Raw genomic sequence first — 19,550 nt, 5'->3', positions numbered from 1 at the left:
GAACTTAATTTGAAAAGAATCTATCCTTTAACTAGCTATAACTATTTTTTCACTAAGATAATTCACAAAGACAAAATATTCCTGTTTCAGAAAATTTTTATGCTGCTTTTGCATCTTTGTGTCAGAGACAGAAAATAAATAAATATATAAATTTCATAGTAAGACTCCTTCTTGGATCTCGGTCAAAGACACTGAGGGCTGTTGACTGTTTTCTCAAAGCTGTCCCATGGTAGAACGTATACTGCCTGATTGCTGTGTCTAACCATGGGTATACCTACCATCAAACATAGCACAAACTGCACAATTTAGCCTCAGGTGGGTAATTTGCCTAGTAACATCCAAACACAGCTTAGCACAGAGCTTCACGGAGATCTTTGGATTGCCCTGCATTGTAACAGTGTGTGTACCCATAAGTCTTAGCATCTGACTGTCTGAAAACAAATGCCCAGTATGAGACTGCATCTTCACAACAACCTCTGGATGTAGCTCGCACTAGCCGATAAGGGAATTGAGGCACAGTTGTTTTCCCTACAAAAATAAAGAAGATTCTGCCAGAGTTATACACTGAAATAAGGTATCCAGAATCCTGCTTTGGGTTGACTGGGTAAGTTCTCTCATGGTTAAAATAAGACCCCATTGTGCTAGGAGAATCAGCTGAGGAAGAGCACTGGCAGAAAGTGGGATCCAGCACGGATTCACCAAGGGCAAGTCCTGCCTGACCAACCTAGTGGCTTTCTATGAAGGAGTGACTGCATCAGTGGACAAGGGAAAAGCAATGGATGTCATCTATTTGGACTTCTGTAAAGCCTTCGACACGGTCCCCTACAACATCCTTCTCTCTAAATTGGGGAGATATGGGTTTGATGGGTGGATGGTTTGGTGGATGAGGAATTGGCTGGATGGTCACATCCAGAGGGTTGTGGTCAACAGCTCAATGTCCAGATGGAGACTGGTGACAAACGGTGTCCCTCAGGGCTCTGTATTGGAACCAGTGCTGTTTAATATCTTCATCAGTGACATAGACAGTGGGATTGAGCGCACCCTCAGCAAGTTTGCAGACGACACCAAGCTGAGTGGTGCGGTTGACACACCAGGAGGATAAGATGTCATCCAGAGGGACCTGGACAAGCTGGAGAGGTGGGCCTCTGTGAACCTCATGAGGTTCAACAAGGCCAAGTGAAAGGTCCTGGGTTGGGGCAACGCGATACCAGTACAGGCTGGGGATTAAGAGATTGAGAGCAGCCCTGTGGAGAAGGACTTGGGGGTACTGGTGGATGAAAAGCTGGACATGAGCCAACAATTTGTGCTTGCAGCCCAGAAGGCCAACTGTATCCTGGGCTGCATCACAAGAAGCGTGGCCAGCAGGTCGAGGGAGGTGATTCTGCCCCTCTACTCTGCTCTGGTGAGACCTCACCTGGAGTACTGTGTCCAGCTCTGGAGCTCAGCACAAGAAGGGCATGGACCTGTTGGATCAGGTCCAGAGGAGGGCCACAAAAATGATCCGAGGGCTGGAGCACCTCTCCTGTGAGGCCAGGCTGAGAGAGTTGGGGTTGTTCAGCCTAGAGAAGAGAAGGCTGCGGGGAGACCTTATTGTGGCCTTTCAGCACTTAAAGAGGGCCTACAGGAAGGATGGGGCAATCTTTTTAGCAAGGCCTGCTGTAACAGGGCAAGCAATAATGGATTTAAACTAAAGAAGAATAGATTTAGACTAGACATAAGAAAGAAATTTTGTACAATGAGGTTGATGAAGCACCGGAACAGGTTGCCCAGAGAGGTAGTGGAGGCCCCATCCCTGGCAACATTCAAGGTCAGGTTGGACGGGGCTCTGAGCAGCCTGATCTGGTTAAAGCTGTCCCTGCTCACTGCAGGGGGTTGGGCTGGATGACCTCTAAAGGTCCTTTCCAACCCAAAGCATTCTGTGATTCTATGACTGAAACCCTTGTGCCTTCACCTGCAGCTTGGTTGGCTGTTTAGATTTGTTTTCCTGCTTCTCACCAGCCATAAACCAGGTGTTAATGGAAGTAGTAGCAGTGTTAGGTACCATTATCAGACATTGTACAGCAGCAGGCATGGAAAGAGGGTGAACCATCGGTGCCAAGGATGCGTCTTAAAGCAAAGGCATGAATGACCAGGTCACCTTTTGACCTTTAAGTGGCCTGCTGCAAATCACACAATACGTCTCAGCGAAATTCCACTTGGTGGCTGTGGTGACTGATTTCATACACAGTGGGTTTTATATCCTACCCAACCAAAAAGTTACTTTCAAACTCACTTTGAGTCATTACTGCTGTGTACAAGACAATGCAGAATCAAATCCTTCTTTCCACTAGTATTTCCTGGCAATCAGCCTGCAAGACTGTGAAAAAAAAAAGTATTCCAGACCTGTTTGTCAAACTGTGCTATGATTTAAAAGACATGGGACTGATTTCCTATTCATTCTGTTTCACCCTGAAGTTACTGCAATGTCTCATGTACATTTTAATCCAGTTTACAGTAGGGTAAACCTGAGAGGAACTGAACTCTTTCATTTTGCTCCCTGCTTAACTTTGAAGTCCTTAATGAAACAGTTTAACATGCACATCTTAACAAATGTCCTTGGCTTCCAAGAAAGAAACTCTTATAAAATTAGCCAAGTAGCTCAAATGTAATGGGCAGATCACAAAAGTAAACAGATGTTAAATAACATAAAATATTAAAAAGCAGAAACAGGTTTCTTTAGTTTATTTCCTTTTACTTTGGCTTAATTCCTTACCGGAACCATGTCTGCTGAAACAATAGTGGCCTCATGTGAGTGGTTGGATTGCAGCTCCTGACTGCAGTGCCTCTTTCCTTGCTTTACCTAAGCACTGATGGTGCACGACTGGGGAGCTGGGCTGTGGGCAAGTCCGAAGGTGGGGGGAAGAATTCAGGGAGAAGTGGAGGATGGCTTTCTCCCTGCTGAACAGTTAGAGGTGAGAAATTAACAGTGTCCCAACCAGAGCTGTGGTGGAAAGGGAGGTACTGGATTTTAGACACCCTCTCCATACTACACTCAACCAGCAGGAAGCAGCTGCTCTCTGTCCGCCATGGCAGAGAATGAGCAATGAAGCCACATGTAATACCAGGGGTGCCCCGTGCAGCATGGCGTAAACTCACCCTCTCCGAAGTCAACACATCCACCCTCGCTGACTGCTAGAGCACACTGACCTCATGGTGTTTAATTCCCTTTTTAGGGCCACAATCTCCTGTTAACACTTCAGGTGATGTAAATCTTTGGTTTTCAAACTTGTATAACACAAAAAATAGCTGTCATTTTTCCTTTCGCATCCAGCTTTGCTGCACTCTGGAGTGATCTTTGGAGTGGTCTTTCCCCAGGAACTATTTTTCTTCTGTCTTCCATATGGGAGAGTTAGAATATAGAGAGATAACATAAAGGATATAGATAATATGGATAGCATGTACAGAATACATATGTTTCCTTATATACATCTACATATAAAGGTATATATTTGAACATTTTGTATCTATATATATATTTACACACACAAATACATTCTTTTTCTAGGAGATATAGAGCAGAAGCAAATTTATCAAACCAGCTGGAAGAGAGGAGGCAGGAGGACGGTGATACAACACCCTGAACTGCCGTCTGCCCTCCGTTCCCCCTGCCCGCTCCCGGCTTTCTGAGGATGCGACAATTCGCAGTGCCAGCGCTCAGCATCCTCGGGGGGGGGGGGGGGGGGGGGGGGGGTCGTGTCCCCCCGGCCCCGTCCAATCAGGGCGCTGGGGGAGGGATGCTCGGGGCAGGGATGCGGGGTTGCCAGGCGACAGCAGCGTCCCCGTGTCCCGTCCCCCCCTCCCCGCCTGTCCTCCCCCCGGGACAGGGCTGCGCTCCTGCCCGCGCTGCCGGCGCAGTTAAACAGCCGCGGGCAGCTCCGCGCCGCGCAGCCCCGCAGCATGGGGCCGGCGGCTCGCCTCCCTCCGAGGGCTCCCTGCCACAGCCCCGCTCCCGGCCGTGCCGAGGGCAATAGCCAGCTTCAAAGTTAGAACTAGGAAGGCAGCAAATGAATAAATGATAGGAATAAGCCTCAGCCAGCCCCTCCGCGCAGCGCCGGCTGCAGAGCTGCCGCACGCCCCGAGTGCTGGAGAGCCAGTCTGCGAATGCCAGCCGGCTCGCACTCCTTGTCTTTGCAACTCCAGGCCGCCTCCTAATTTAAAGCTTTGCACCAACCCCCTTTGCCCGGAAAGGAGAGGAAATCTAGAAAGATGCCAGGCTACGAAAAGGGACCCCAATTAACAGCGCTGGTACCAGGCGCTGCCTGGCCAAGAAGAGCCAAAGTTGCTCAGAGGAACGGGAAGCCGGTGCTCCAGAGGAGAGGGGAAGGGAAAGGATTCATTGCTTGGTGACTGCAGTCTCTCCCTCCCGTTGCCCCTTTCTCCTCCTCCTTCCTCCCAGCCTTACCCCTGAGCGCTTAGGAGGCCTTGATGTGTTTCCATCAGGATCCGATCCAAGGTGGGGGGGGAGAAAGCGTGACTGTTCCCAGAGGAAGCAGCTCACACAAGTTTCGGGGGTGAGACTCCCCGGTGGATGTTTAACGAGCACATCGGGAGCCCCGCGATGCCCGGGAGCAGCTGGAGACCCTCGCTGGGACCTACCTTCATTGCACGGTAAGAAGCTGGGCACTGCTATCCCGCGTCCTGGTCCCTGCATCCCACATCCCGGTCTCTGCATCCTATGTCTCGGATCCACGCATCCCAGTCCTCACATCCCTGCATCCCGCATCCCGGTCCTCTCATCTCAGTCTTCTCATCCTAGTCCTCGCATCCCGCACCCTGCAGCCTTGGTCCCTGCACCCCGGGTCCCTGCAACCCGCAGCCCCCATCCTGCCCTCCTGACGAGATGCAGCCGCTGCCCAGGGGATTGCGGGTTGTGCAGCCAGGAAAAAAGTTTGGAGTGGTGGTTTGCAAAGAGGTTTGCTGATGGGAGACAGGGGCCAGGAGAAGGCGGGGTGGGGGCGGGCGGGGGGAGGGCTTCACACCTGCAAAAGGGTAAGTAGAGTGCAGGGGGACCCCTGTAGTCCGCAGCTGGGGGGGAGGAGGGGGCGGGCAGAAAGGGGCTGGCTCGCCCAGGGCAAAGCAGCTGTGTCCAGATGTTGCCCAGAGGTTCCTGCTCCCGCAGAGGCAGGCTTTGGGGGTGAAGGGAGGAGATCTTAAGCTTGCTGTCCTATACCTTTCCTTAAACTGGGGTGGAAAGTGCCAAGCCAGCATCTGGGAGAGCCGTGCTGGGTACCCAGCTCATCTCCCTGGATCTGCTGCTGGCAGAGAGGGGGAGAGAGGTGGGGAATGTTAAAGAAACTGGAAGTGCTTTGCTCCTCCTGAGATATCTCCCCTGCAGGGACCTGGCTCGCTCCAGGCTCCTAAAATTGGAAGGCTTCAAAGAAAGGAGAAATTAGCAAGGATGATAAAGCCAATGTAAACTCTCCCTCATATATGCCTGTATATCTATCTGTCCATGTGAGTATGCATCCAGCTCTATAGGTATATGTATGTGCTTCTAGAGCCGTTTGTGCCTATATATGTGCCTTGCCTATGTTCCTATGTCTCTGAGTGTGTATGTGTGTGGGTCTATGCTTGTGTTTGGTTGGATGCATATAGATGTATATTATATGTATAGATTCATAGGAATGTGGTTTTGTTCCTAGACAGTGTTTATCTAACTCTGTGTAGACCTAGAGGTGTGTGGGTACGTATCTTTTTTCTCTGTGTGTGTCAGGCACACATATCTGCTGAGCTATGCATGTGGGTGTGAGAAAGTGTATTTCTACACCAGTGTGTAGGTAGGATTTGGGGTCTGTGTTGGATTTTGGGGGCTTTTCCCCCCCAGGTTATCATAGTGTCTCCATGGATCATTTTAAGCATACATCTCTGTATTTCAGCAATCTTGATAAAAAACAAGCAGTTCTTGAAAATCTAGACATCTTACCAATAATGCATTGAACTGAGCTAAGGATTTGCTGGTAGTTTGTGAGTTCTTTGTCTTTTTTGCAGTTTATGCCACCTGCTGAAGGTGATGTTATTTCATTTTTTAAATAATTCATTCAGCTTAAAAAAAAATCTCCATCAGAATACTGTGAAACAGAACAGCCTGGGACACAGACTGGTACCTATTTCAGCTTGCATAAGTATATGTCTCAGGTTGATTAAATATGCGTGCAAACAATTTGAAAAGCACACAACCCACCTGATCAAATACATATTTTAGGAAAATTACTTTTTTCTTCAAACACACCTAAATCTTTATGACTTCTTCTGCTGTTGTTTATGTTGATAAATGCAAGTATTACAAGAAAATGTAACTTCCCTTTTTATATTGGGAAAGATTGCATGTTAAGCTCCTTTCATTCACATTTAGGGTAATAGAAAAATTGTACTTTTGTAATGTTCACTCTTTGAGTGAAATCAGTAACAATCCATGCAAATCCTTCTTAACAAACTGATTATTTGAAGAACAATGGAAGCTAATTTGTCTTCTGCTAGAAGAATTGATACTTTAATTTCTGTGGCTCTCTTGCTTGTTGTTTTCTTTTTAAAGAATGATGCTGTCCACTGGTAGTCTCAATATTTCTGGAGTCCTGCATTATATATAAAACATAAAATTCACTTCAAAATAGAAAATTCACCAATTGCTTTACTGTTCTACAACTTAAAAACAAGCAAAATGGCATTGTTATCAAGTACATTAAAACAAGAATTTTGTCCAAGAGCTGAGATGCTTTTGTAATCGCTGCTGATCTTTGTCTGGGTTACTTGTGTTGATGACCTACTTACAAGCTTCTACAAATAAAGTTTTTTAGGCAAATGTTGACACCTTGTCTAGGAATAAGATTCTAATTTTATCATTGAAAGAGTGAATCTAAAGCAAGATGCAGGGGTAAAGCACCTTTCTAGATTCACTTAATGTTTTTATACTTAATTAAATCATGATGAAGCAAAGTGCTAAATCACACTGGAAAGCCAGAAGAGAATAAATACATTACAAATAGTAGTATCTTTCAGTTCAGTTGTATGCATTACGTAAGTGGAGCTGAATTTGGAAATGAAAAAAGTGTAACGAGATGGACTGGCATTTAAAGAAAGAGCTATTCGGATATTTTGTGCAAACACAACTCTCCTGTGGAAGTATCCTACAGAACATAAATTATTCTGAAGCTTGCAGAGTCCTGTATAGATTACTATAAGACCTGAATAACCTCGTTCTAATGTTAGTTGTGCTGGGTCAAATTGCAATTTTACCTTTAAACCTGGTGGGCTAAATTCTTTAGTGGTTTACAAGTATTCAGTAGGGTCACATGAAGTGGTTTAGCAGTGCGATTTGAGAATCTAACCCAAAGCTTTTATGCGGTGAGAGATCCTGTCTATGAGGCTGTTGAACTTGCCAACAGTGTCCTGCACAAGGGACTTCACTCTCTGTTCAGTTTTTGAAAGCTGTTTCCAAAGACCTATAAAATGTTTATCAGGATTTCTGCACCTTGTTTCTTCCAACTTGTTGTACTATAGTTATTGATCTGTTAGTATGAATTTTTCTGATTGATAAAATGCTAGGCGTACTATCACTCTCAGGATGCCACAGAACAACAGAAAGGTGTTAGATATGCTCCAGGATCAGACAGCATGACTGTTTGTGTGTGAATATGTATAACTACAGTAAGCTACGTAAGCTCTTGTGAAGAAGATCATGTAATATTGATTGGCTTTTTTCTGCTTGTTGATACAAAACTGACAGCTGGTTTAAACCTTAATCAAGAACTTAGTCCAGGTCAGAGAGCCAAAGAGAAGATTGTCTTCTTGCTCTGCACTAGTGTGGAGAATAAGGTTGTGCTTTAATCCCTGGTTGGGTTCCATTTGCAATGGAGGGGTAGCCACAGCCAACGAGGAGGCGTGACCAGATAGATGATTAGCCACCCTGTCCCTGCACCCAGTGCTGAATGTCCAGAGCACAGCTGTAGTAGACCTGGGCTCCAAAGGTGGCAGGGAAAGAGCGTAGTCTTCAGCTGGTACCATCTTCCTAAATCTCTGCCTGTGATTGTTCCTGGTTATGAACTTAATAAGGCCAACTTTCACTGTGATAATTTAGCCCTAAACTGGCAGAAAAATCTGGGACACATTTCATCTTATGAAAATACAGATTGGCTTGAAAATCATGAGTTTATTCTAGTAACAGGAGTAAAATGACAAAAAAATAGGAATTCCTCCTGGGCACAATGATGTCTGGGAACAGCCTCAGTGCAATTGTCAGATATTTCCACTGAGACAAAAACACCATTCACTGTTAGAAGTGTTTTAACTATTACAGATTAGTGCAATTGGTTTTTTTTTTTTCAGGTAAGCACAGAATCCAGTGTGTGACCTAAATGAATTTGCTGGCTTACCTATTGTCATGAGGTTTTCAGACATTTTATTTCAGGGATGTTCTGTTTTTAAAAAATACTGCAAGGAATATACTGTCTTGTTTCTAGCTGTCTTTCCAAAGCAATGTAGCAAATTTTCATAGGCGGTAAATCGCTATGAACATATTAAAGCCAAGAAGAAGAGAATTTACTAGAGCTATAGCAGATTACCCAAAAAAGGGCTGTAGAACTATATTGCTTTTATCTCACATTGGCCCTCTTAAATATAAAATGATGTAGTTGGAACTATTTTCATGCTATTGTTCATAGCTATGCTGAGATTATGGGAGCATTTACGTAGTTAGCAATTGTACTGCTTGTATAGGAACATATGGGGTCCTCTTGTAAATCAATAGGTTGTCTCAAAAACCTAAGTAGCAATGTAGCAGCTTTTTCAAACCTTCTAAGACCCAACTTATCTGCAAGCAAAGGCATGGTCTTAATCCCAGTTACTGAGGCCATCTTCCTTCAGAGCTCTTTAAAGTCTAACATGTGGCTTGACCTTGATAGTACTGATGACCTTGACCTTGAAAGTCCCTTTCCCAGTACATCCAAAAGGATACAGGATGATGATCAAGTATATAAACTATAGCAAATATGCATCAAGCAAGGTGTGTAGAGAGGGAATAGTTGATGAACATTTCACGGATGAAATGGGAACTTAGAGCAGACTTTTGGTGGATGCTGTGAGACCTTGAAATTCTGCATTAGAAAAGTCAATAGAGAAGGAAAGATGTTGTGAAGACAAAAAAAAAGGTTTGAGGAAAATAGATCTGTAGGAGACAAAATGGGAAAAATAAAGAGAAGAAAATAGCTTGATAGGAAAGGAAGAGCAGGAAAGACACTCAGATGAGTATTCAAGCCGGAAGAAAAGTAAATGGAATGGTAATTCAGTTGTGGGATGAAGAGACTGTAAAGCAAGTGAAGGTGGTGAAGAAGACACTCTCATTAAAGAGATTAGAAATTATCCTGTGATCCAACTAGCAGTGCAAAAATATTGCTCATGTTACGGAAGTGGTAACTGCAAAGTTTAGCCAGGCAGAGGATTGCATTCAGGCATACTGACTAAGGAAGGAAACAGCATCAGAGATGTAGGAAAGGGTGAGCTAGTAGAGGAAATATCACAGAACTGATTTTTACCATGGTACTTTGAAGTAATAAGAAAGATAAAAAAGCTAGGTGGAGAGGTGGAATGTAAGAGAATTTTAAAGTCCACAGTGACCAAGAAGTGTTACCAGATATCAGCATACAGTCAGCATGCATCAACAAATTAGGCACATCCTTGAGAAAAGGAGGGAGGGGAAACTTGTAGTCATGCATGGACTTCAGGTAAAATCCAGAGACAGTGCAGTAAAAACAAAGGAGGCAGAAGCAGAGTGATGGGGTTTCTCAGGAAGCCAATGGAGAGACTGTCAGGTTCCAGAGGAAAATCAAGCAAGTGCGCATGCAAGGGAGAATGAAGTCAAAAGCTCAGTGGGTGACCACAAAGTCAGCAAATTCATAGGTCGGAACTGTATTAGGAGAATTAGTGTGTTAAAAGGAAGGCATTAGTGGGAAGAAGGATGAATATGTTAGCTTAGAGTACCGCTTAAGGAACAGGGCATCTGAGGGGAGGGGTGCTGAAAGGGGAGGTAGAGTATGCAGGTGAGAAGAAACAGGATGGCTTTCGAGAAGATGAGGGGAGCTTGAGGAGAGGACAGGGGAAGCATAAAATAGGGAAGGAAAATGAAAGGGTTGGGACTGAGATGAAATCAGAGGAAAAGCACAGACAAAGGCTGGAAGCAGGCAGTGCCGAAGAAAAGAAAGAAAAGAGGAGCAGAGGGAGTGGGTGGTACAGGGAAGTCACATCCCACTGGTACGGAGGAGGAGGCAGGGCCTGGGCTAGCCAGGCAGAAGGAGCTGAAGGGAACTTGAAAGCTGTGAAAAACCTTTGCCCAGAAGATGACGTGCTGGTGGAAAACAGAGCAAAACGAGTGTGCAGAATGTAGTGGCTGACTGCACCCTCATCTAAGAAATATGCTAAGACTTGTACATTAGTTTCCATTCCCATGGAAATCTCCACTAACAAGTCCACATTCAAATCAGGGGCAATTTTTGTGTTACCTAAATGTTGTATCTAGAGATGTTAACGTCCCAACTGCTGATCCCGCTGCATAAACTGCATAATCTAGGGCTCTGCAAAGCCTCAGCCTCTCTGGTTTGTGGTGGCTGCTCCTCAAAAGCACATGTTATTAGTCTGACTGAGATATTATGCTGCAGTCTGTGAAGGAGGATGCTCCAGGCAATTTACTGAGTCTGAGATCTGTCAGAGCTGGGACTCTTCCTTGGAATTAGCCCTGCAAAGAGGCTGGTTGAGATAAGTGGCCAACAAGGGGCTGCTTGATTTTATGGTGTGACTCCATAAACCTCTTCCAGCAACACTAGTGTGTCAGATGCCAAATCTAGCACTTGGCAACATTAGTGGTTTGCAACAGTCATGAATACTGTGTGGTCAAACTAACGACTGTTACACCAATCTATGAAGTATAGGATGGCACACCATTTGAAAAGGGTTTGAAAATCTTACAAAATATTGTTTGATCCCTAAATTCCTAAAATTTATCCCTAAATGTATTCCTAAAATTTTTCATCCCTAAAAATCCCTAAATATTGTTTCATCAGTGGTGTGGCTCCCTGCTCCACAGACATGTAACAGCAGGGCTGAGATAGTGAAGGAGCTGTCAGGCAACACCAGTCCTCTGCTATGGGAATAAAGGGATCCTGTGGGCTAGATACATTCCTCCTCCTTGGTGAGGAATGAAGCCCTATAGAAAGTTAGTGTGTTCTCTGAGAAGCTCCTAGACCATTCTTGACCTTGTTCACCTTGGCTATCTTATGTAGGGCATGCATTGCAGTTCTTGACTCCTTTAATGTGCAGCTCACAGCATCAGGATGGTTTTGTTTTTTATATAATGTAGCTGTGATTAAGGCTTCTTAGATTCCACACTAGCTCCAGCTTGTATGTGCCATGCCTTCCTGATGGGAGACTTGCAGCTGTGCTTGAGTGAACATTTCTACATGTATGTTTTATAGCAGCTCTTTGACTGAGCTGTTTTTTGATCCAGTACTTACCACCTAGCAATTTCTGTATTATTTTATAATTATTATATATTTATGTTGTTATTATTAATTTCATTCACAGTGGTTACATCATCCAGTAAAGAAATTATTAGGAAAGCATGAGAAGACGTTGTTCTGCTAGGGTTTGAAAATATTGCATTACATTTGTGATGCTTAGAAGAAATTCACTGCCCCGCTCTTAGAATCACATAGGCACAGAGAACTGATAAAAATCAAGAAGTACCTTTTGGGGATGTTTCCAGAACTCAGAGATATCTCTCTCTCTCTTTTTTTTTTTTTTTTTTCCCCCTCACTTATATGTATTTTCATGAGAAGAGAAGACAGATAAACAGACAAAAGAATGGAGGCAAAGAGAAAGGAAAAGATATTGTGCAGTAAGACACGTAGGGTTCAGTTCTGAAGTGTTAAAATAGACTGATTGCTTGGATCAGCTCACATAGCTAAGAAATGACAAAAATTATCTTTACTTGCAAGAACATTCAAAAATTGTTCTCTTATGTGAAAATCTAATTGGTTTTGCCATGACGAGGGAGTTTTCAAAAAGCCTCATTGTAATTTTTGGTGAGATTATGTATTTATTTGAGTGTTGCATGTCACCAGATAGGACTATGGACAGAGATTTTCAGGCTTTTTATCATCGATTTTTAATGGCATTTTTACTAATGTTAAGTCAGTCAGAAAGACATCGTCACTGTATGTCAACTGACACCTAATTTGGTTCCATTGTAAAAGATTCCAGATGTTTCAGTATACAACAGATGAAAGATCTTGATTTTACCTTATAGCAGGTGTATTTTTCCAGTATTTAACTCTTTTCCTTGTAAAAAGCAGGGGAAAAAAACCCACCCACATGGGACATCAATGTAGTAATATTGGATTAAACTTTAGCAAAATTATGTGAAAAGGATACCTTACAATGCTGGTCTGTGCAGCACATTATTTGCATAGACAGTAATAAGGGTCTGCTTTTCCTCATTATGAAATACTTATCCACAAAATGCTACCACAGAATGACATTTTACTAGAAAATTTATGAATTTTATAGGAATCTTCTTAGTATTTTTTTCCAAACACTACAGGAACACACTAAAGTACACTCGTCAAATCTACCTTGCAACTCTTTTCAGTGTATTCCCTTGGGGTCTCTTAATTGTGTTTGCTCACTTTCTTCCTTGCAACTATCAGGGCTTTAGAAGAGCCCTGACAGTAACAGACAATGAGATCAACAGACAATGTACTTAAAAAGGTGCAAACCCTGCAAGTCCCATCCTACATGGGACTGATGCACTAGGTTGAGTTATCAGGCTAGTCTTTGCTCTCAAATGTTGAGAAAAGGGTAGCAATTGTCTGTGCAAGAATGGTAGATCAACACTGAAGTCTGTTTCAGCCGAATACTCTTAAACCTTCCAGCACATGCTTCTTTATCTTACCATTATTATAGGATATATTTATCTTGAAAAAGAGCATTTTCTTCATAACCAAGAAATAAGCTGTCTGCCTCAGGGTCTTGAAACCAGAACAAAACTGACTGCTGTTATAGCAAAAGCAACATGCAGTCCATGCCCTTTTTCATCCATTCACTTGTCAATGTGGCTGTCAATAAGGATGTATTTACATATGGCTAATCTCACAGTCGATTTATTAAGATGATTTTATAAGTGAAAAGGGAAGATGACCTAATGGGGTAGCTCCAGGAATACAAATAAAGTGAGATAACTTTCAGAGAATAATAATTTTCCTTTCTGAAGTGGACTTTAAATCTCAAAGAAGAGAACAGCTCTGCTTAAAACCACCTTTTCTTCTTCGCTCAGAAGTGATCTCCAATTAATTGTGCAGTTCAGCTGAACTTCGCTTTCCTTGGTATCCTAGGAGAAAAGCTCTGACAGACTGGGAATTTTAACTTGTTTGTAATGTAAACTCAGTATACTGGTGGTGCTTTTTAACACTCCAGAAACTGTTTGGGAGGAAAAAGAAATAAATAAAAAAGCTTTGATCCTCTAAGCAAACAAAGAGGGGAGAAGGAGGTTAAAAGGACCATCATTTGTGAAAGGCAGAGAAGGAAAATGTGGGAAAGGTGTCTTTATTTTAACAGTTTCAGAGACAATTTGAAAGACTATTGGAAATACCAGGCACTTCAACAGCATTAGAGCCCTCTGATAAATTAACATTGTTTCATTGACATTTCTGAGATTTTTAAGGACTATGAATTTCTCAATAATATCAATCAATCTGATGAAGATTTTTCCCAGAAGCAGATACCCAGGACAAATCTTAGATATTAATGCTAATACCTTGAGTATCAAGCTCAGATAAACATATTCCTAGTACCATTATTCAGTACGAAGAAAGGAAGAGTCTAGTCTGGAAGCAACTCCAGCTCCTGGGAGATGGGAGATGACTTGAAGCCCAGGTTTCTTGGGCAAAGGGTGAAATGTAAATTGAAGCACGCAGTTGCTGCAGGGAGTGGTGTGACCTAGCAATGCCCTGTTGTCTGCTTATCTGTGGGAGATGTTCCTGCTCCCTAAAATGTCACTGATCTAGGTATTTTGGCCAGTAGGTAAGAAGGTGGAGTCAAGTCTCCACATACTCCTTTCAATCTGCCTGTCTATTCCACATTCACCAGTTTTAAGGAAGGAAGCAGACAAATAGCTTCATTTAGACCTAGATACCTTAAATCAATGTCCAGGGAGCAGCTGCAGAGAATAATAGTGTTTCTTAGTCCCTGTGATTTCCTGGCAAGGGCACAAGGTCCCAATTAGAACTTATCCTGAAAGGGTGCAGTATCCATTAGGGTAGAAATGGATAGAGAGAGGACTTTTTTATGTAAGCTTCTTCATTTTCAAAGACTGTACACAACATTCCATTTTCCTGAATGCAGCATTTATAGTGACACAGATGACACCAGTAAGGACCTCATCAGATCCATCTCCCCCTCCAAAGATGGTATAAACCATCTCTAAATCTTTATTAACTAATACTTGTGAATGATTCCCTTAAAATCTGCAACAACAGAGATTTCACAGCCTCCTGCAACAGCACATGCCTGTGTTTCACTGATCTTATGGACAGAAAGCCTCCAAAAGTTTAACTAAATCCCATGGTTTGCAACCAAGCTTATCACTCTTGTCCTCTCTGTTATGGAAATTAGAAGCAATTTAGTGCTTTCTTTTCCATTCCAGCCTTTTATATAGCAGAGGGATTAGATTTTGGCTTTTTAACGTTCATTTATGTAATGTTCCCCTCAGTCATCTCCTCTTGACTCAATGAAATAACTGATTTTCTTTTAGCCATGCGCTTTTTTTAGAATCCTGTTATTCTTGCTGTTTTGCTTTGGACCTTCTCCAGTTGCCCATTTGGACCCGTACCCAAAAGATGAGTACAGGTGATGAATGGCTTGACTTCAGTTGTCTGGAATACAACATTCCTCAAAGAAGTCCTTTGTGCTGTTTCTTTATTCTATGCTCCAAGCCTCACTCCAGCCAGCATTTTGCCCAAAGAGCCCTCAGGAGCCTCAGAGGACAGTAGTGGTGTCCTTGTCCTGCCACATGCCAAGTTGCTACATTTTTTCTTGACTGCTTCTGGTCATTTTTAGTTTGCAGACACATACAACTCCAACCAAACAATTGTCAGCCCTCACATCCACATTCACATTTCAGAAGAAAATTTCTTAGGTAGTTTGAACCTGTTGCTTTGTCTTTGCAGAGGGAGCTATATGGATAATGGCTTCTGTTGGTTCAATCATTACTAAACAGAGGGATGCTTAATGGCTGCATTGTCTAGCATGAATCAGGTTTAGTATGAAACATGTTTAGCACGTTTAGCATGAAGTGCCCTTCATGATCACTAACTTCAGCTAGCAGCCTGATTGTCCACAAGTGAGAGAAAATCTCCCTGGGAGCGTTTGTAGAAGGGAAGCCTCAAGGCCAACACCAAGCAAAAAATATACCAGTGAATATTGCAGACCTGAGTGATGGATACAAATATGGGATTGGTATTCATCTGGGTATTCTAGCTATAGGCCCATGAAAAGGCAGAATCTGCTCATGCTTTCAGGATCATAACTATGGAGCAATGCGTCAGTAAGCCTCAGATGACAAGTTTGACTTTGCTGCTGGCAAACCCACACAGAGTTCATCTACATTAAGCCTGATGAATGTGGCATTAGGCAAGAATCCAGAACTTCATGCCCCCTAGACACACTTTCTGCCTCTCTTGTTTAATTTCTCTACTTTTATTAAGATTCAAACTTTTCCCTGGCCAGCCTAGAATGTATCCCAGGCTGGTTAGGACATCAGAGGGGTCCTGATGGAACTGCCACAGGTACTTGCCCCAAAGGCTTCTTAGAGAACCCTTTCACAGCTGTTAGGTTGATGCATTGCTACCAAAAAATAGAAAGCCTCAGAAAGGAAGAAAAAAAAATAAGAAGCATTCACTCAAGAATCTGCAGCAATTCATGGAGCACCTTAACATTGCAACAAAAAATGTCCCCTCTAGCCTTCAAACTAATCAACATGATGTTTTAATATATGTCAGTGAATTAAAGCACATCCAGTCCATCTCATTAGTTCCTGATCATTAACTTCCAAGCCTTGGATTTCCACTGAACAGGTAAGCAGCTGCTCTGAAGATTGAACGGGCCTGACTTTACCAGAGTACAAGCCACAGTTACGCATGAGAGTAGTCCCTTTCCTCCACCCTCTGTCTAACTTGGTGACACTGGGACAACTAAATAAACAATACTTGGATGCACTAAGTGAAAGGGAAGGTTGATCTTCATATGAGAGAGAACTTTTTTACAGTCTGGGATACAAAAACACAGGGGGTCACATTCAGGAAACCAGTGGGATGCAGCTTGATGCTTCTTCCCTCCACTGGTAATACATGGATTCAGTGTTTAGCAATCCCAAATACTCATCTGATATGTTGTGTCTTGAACCTAGATCATGCTAAGTACCTAAGATATAGTGTCTGATGATGGTCCGCAGAGCCTAGTGTTGTAATGCCGCTTATTGGATGGTCAACAGTGTGTTCCCATGGCCTTAAAAAACAGCTTCCATGTAAAAAGTCACCTATATTTAATCAATGGGAGTCATCTCAGTCATATTTTAGAGTGCTGCAAGTCCTTCGCAACACTTTATTTAAAGCCCCAAGTAATAGGTGCTCTCGCGTGTCCCATTTTTGTCTATTCCTGTTTATAACAGTTTCCATGCCAATGGTTACAACGTAATACTGATATGAGTAGTTTCAAAAACAAAAGCACATTTGGAATCATCTGTGTTTATCTTTAGAGAGTAAGAGCTGCAAAAATGAATGGATCGAGGATTAAACATGAGGCTAATTGTTCATTAAGCAACCTAAGACCGATTAAGTGTGCTAATCCATTTAATATTTTTTCTATTTGTTTCCATTATTATCCCTGCCAAATTCTTTTGCATGTATTAATTCACCTATGTTTATTTATTAATAAAAAAAATTCACTTGAAATGCAGGTCTTGAATCCTATAGTCCTTTCTCAAGCAAACTTCCATGACAGCAGTAGCAGAAGGAATTCAAGATGTGACTGGGACATTCTGTACTGCTGTTTTCCTAAAACAAAACTTAAACTCTTTCAATAAGATTAATGTGAATGCATTCTCCATCTGTATTGATTCCAGGTACTCTCCATGTTTAATTGAGACATATTATTCTGCAAAATTATGCATAGTTCTATGTAATGTCCTCTGAAAGTGGTCCTGATTGTACGTGACCCAAAAGAATTGTTCTAAAATTGATTGCTGACTGCTGACTACTATTATGTATTAATTTTTACATTATTTTGATGTGTAACTGACTATCTGTTTGCCACATAAGTAGAGGACAGAGTGTTATTGATAGCAAACTTGATTATCATGTCTTCCAAGTTCCATAAAGCAATATCTTTTTTAAGCAGCTACACTTTAGTATTGCCAGATTCTGGCACCCAGAATAACCCTTGGAGGAAAGTAGACTCACCATAAAATTATTCACATATATATTTCCACAAATATAGGAAGATAAGCAACAGGCCAGGTAGCAGTTCAACAGAAATGGACCTAAGGCTACGGAAGGTTAGAAGCAGAGCATGACTCAACACCATGGTATCATATGGTTGTGAAAAAGGGAAATTTCCTACTGGGATTAATAGATAGGAGTATTGTCTGCAAGATATGGAATGTAAACATTATTCTTTACTCAGCACTAGTAGGGACACATTTGGAGTATGGTGCCCAGTTTTGAATATTATGTTTTAAGAAGAAATATAAATCTCTGGGACAGATTTCAGAGAATAGCAAAAAGAAAAATTAGAGGTGTGAATGGATTTATCACAGGTAAGTAACAGGCTTAAATTGTCACACAGAAGACCAGACCTCAGGAAAAGCTTTTAATGGTCAGGAGAGGGAAGCAACAGAATAAACTGCTGGGAAGTCTAAGAAGTTCCTATAACCAAAAGTGTTTAAAAACAAGCTAGCCAAGACATGAGTTAGATAAGACATAAGTAAAGTTGATCCTGATTTGGGTAATAGCAAAGGAAGATCAAGAATATCGTTCAGGGTCCCTTCAAACCCTTTCCTTCTCTAGGTGACCTGAACATCATTCCAGGTTCCTAGCCCAGGATCTTAGAACATAGCACTCCATATTGCAAACATCTACCTCCCTAGGAGGCAAGCTAGACATCTGCCAGCAAAGCAGAGCTTCTACTGCTCCTTTTGTGAGGTGAAGCAGAGGCAGCAAGAGCAGAGAGCAACATGTTACTCTTGGGAAAGAGGAGAAAAAATGGACAAATTTCAGGAGCAAACAAGGTTTTCCTGCAAGACAGAAGTAAGCTCTGCCATGCAGAGGCAGATCATGCATGTATGCAGGGAAAGAATACATGATAAGTTTCTGCTTAATTCACACACAGACTCATTATGGGTGTCTATTCGGTCCTGGCTCTACTGTAGGAGCAGCAGCATGCTGCATCATCTTCAGTATAGACGGCAACGTGGTCTGCCCTGTAAAGACCATTAGCAGCCCCACTTCTTACTGTAGGGACTGTGCAGAACTGTATCTGTCTACAAAATCCAAAGCTAGATGAGGTCTAATATTAGGTCTAAAAAAGAAAGGAAGGAACAACATGACTTGCACTGTCAACTTTAAAGTTTACTCTGCATGTTCATACCCTCATGTGTAGGCAACACGTTATATAAGATTCTAAAGTAATGTATGTTTTTTGAATATTTGCATAAGGAAATGAATGCAGTAAATCTATTGATGTCGTCAATGCAGAACTACTGTAACTCTAATGCTTTCTGCACTGCAGTGATGATTATGAAACTAGTAGGTATTTTATGTTATTAACTCAAGGCATCATCTTTAATAAATACTCATAAAATACATTGGCAAAAGCATAAACTGCAGAAACATAAGTAAGAAATTTGTGGTATGTTCCCTATAATAGACAAACTGTTAATACTTTTACCCAGTAACTATTTAATCAAAAGTATACTTAAAGAAAATCTGAAATAACTGAGAGATTTCAGTTGTTAGAAGTAAGGGCCCTATCTTCATATTTATTACTGAAGCAGGGTTAGAGTATATTTTAATAAAAATGTGAGACAGTATTGAAATTCATATAACTCCTTGGAGGTTTTATGGCTCATACAAAATGCAAAGAAATTCAGGAAAAAGATTTTTTAAAATTAATAATTCTTTCTTAAAAAGAGATAAGAATTATATGCCAACTTCTAAAAGGACATTATGTTTTTTCGTGAGTTTGTGAAAAAATGTATTATTCATGTCATTGATAGAAAAGATATTTAGCCTAAATTACACTCTTTCCTTTCTTCCTTGAAATTTTTCTTCCATTTGAAAACTACTGTACCTTTCATCATTCAAGGCCCCTCTGCATTGACCCTGAAGAATACTGAAATATTCCTTTTATCCATCAGGTGAACAATAAAAAGATATTGATTTGTCAAACAGTATAAATAGTTCATGAATATATAA

The 19,550-nt window shown here is 42.0% G+C and overlaps 1 protein-coding gene across 1 annotated transcript in view; it reads left to right on the top strand.

The window, feature by feature from the left end:
* Positions 1 to 4,567: 4,567 nt before the first annotated feature.
* The window catches only part of GRM3 (glutamate metabotropic receptor 3), a 117,904-nt gene continuing 102,921 nt past the window's right edge, over positions 4,568 to 19,550 (top strand). The window contains exons 1-2 of the mRNA XM_075706884.1: positions 4,568 to 4,647; positions 5,375 to 5,493. The gene's annotated coding sequence lies outside the window, so the exon portion shown is untranslated. The remainder of the gene's footprint in view (positions 4,648 to 5,374; positions 5,494 to 19,550) is intronic.

Source organism: Pelecanus crispus, chromosome 1 (assembly GCF_030463565.1).
Source record: "Pelecanus crispus isolate bPelCri1 chromosome 1, bPelCri1.pri, whole genome shotgun sequence".
Taxonomy (NCBI): Eukaryota; Metazoa; Chordata; class Aves; order Pelecaniformes; family Pelecanidae; genus Pelecanus; species Pelecanus crispus.
The sequence above is the reverse complement of the archived record's forward strand: the minus strand, read 5'-3'. Positions and strand labels throughout refer to the sequence as shown.